Source organism: Dermacentor variabilis, chromosome 8 (assembly GCF_050947875.1).
Source record: "Dermacentor variabilis isolate Ectoservices chromosome 8, ASM5094787v1, whole genome shotgun sequence".
NCBI classification, from domain to species: Eukaryota; Metazoa; Arthropoda; class Arachnida; order Ixodida; family Ixodidae; genus Dermacentor; species Dermacentor variabilis.
Genome location: NC_134575.1, coordinates 26,343,659 through 26,344,762, shown reverse-complemented (window position 1 = coordinate 26,344,762; position 1,104 = coordinate 26,343,659). Strand labels below are relative to the sequence as shown.

Below are 1,104 nucleotides of genomic sequence, written 5' to 3'. Positions count from 1 at the left end.
TTGTCATGAAAAAAGAAAGAAACGAACTGATTCAAGTAATCATAGAATGTGCTCACAGTGAGGCACACGGTGATGCATTCGTTAGTAAGTCAGGACGTGCGATTGTACGAAAATTCTGAAAAACGAATCGAACATAGGTCTATTACCGTAGGTGGCCTAATGGAATAGTTAATATAGGAAACACCGAATATTTATCGAACATCTTTCGAATAATTAGCGCCGACGTGCAAGCACTAGAGCAAGGAAAAACTAAAACAGCGAGCGGTTCATTTCTCTAGTTTCCATTTTCGGACTATATCAGGCCAGATCCAAACTTTTACCACCGTGGACAGATCGTGTGATCTCGGAACGATCCCGCTTAACGCTCGTGAGACGCCAATCCTCGTGCGCCATTAATATTATTATCCTATGATTAAGGTCTTGGTTTATATAACGCATTTTGTCGCGGTGCGTTCTATCAATCATGGTCTTGGCGGCTCTCTGGTATTCTCGCTTCGTTCATGAGGCTATTGTTTTGCTAAATCCGTTGTTGAATCTTAATGTCCGAGTTTTATGTAAGAAACTGTGACAAAATAGCACCTTGAATACTGTAGCCACTGCTGTATAAAGCTTATTTCTGTGCACAGAGTTATGATTGTATATTGTTATTGGTCAAAATTTATTAATGTCCTAATCGTATCACAAGAAGCCAACAAAGACAGACACCAAGGAAAACACAGGGGAAATAACTTGTGCTTACTAATTCAAATAAAGAAATTATACATTAATGGAACAGAAAACGGGTGAAAAAGCAACTTGCCGCAGGTGGGAAACGATCCCACGTCCTTCGCATTACGCGTGCGATGCTCCACCAATTGAGCTACCGCCGGCGCCGTTTTCCCATCCACTTTCTTGGGTATTTATGTGTCACTACTAGAACTGACACTGGGAGTGTTAGCCAGCGCCACCACTCACAAACCATGGCGGCGGAGATCCGCCGCCAAGTCGCTTGTCGCCAAGATCCGCCGGTTGTCGCTACTCTGTACGGTGCGGTGGGCGAGGAAGACATCGAGGCACCCTAGCATACGCCGGAGAAGAACGGCCCTCCTCCTCGCGTGCCACCAA

At 44.8% G+C, this 1,104-nt stretch overlaps 1 non-coding gene across 1 annotated transcript; it reads right to left on the bottom strand.

Moving 5' to 3' along the window:
- Positions 1 to 796: 796 nt before the first annotated feature.
- TRNAT-CGU (transfer RNA threonine (anticodon CGU)) lies at positions 797 to 870 on the bottom strand. Its single transcript has one exon. It is a non-coding gene; the product is annotated as a tRNA-Thr (tRNA).
- Between the last annotated feature and the right edge of the window lie 234 nt (positions 871 to 1,104).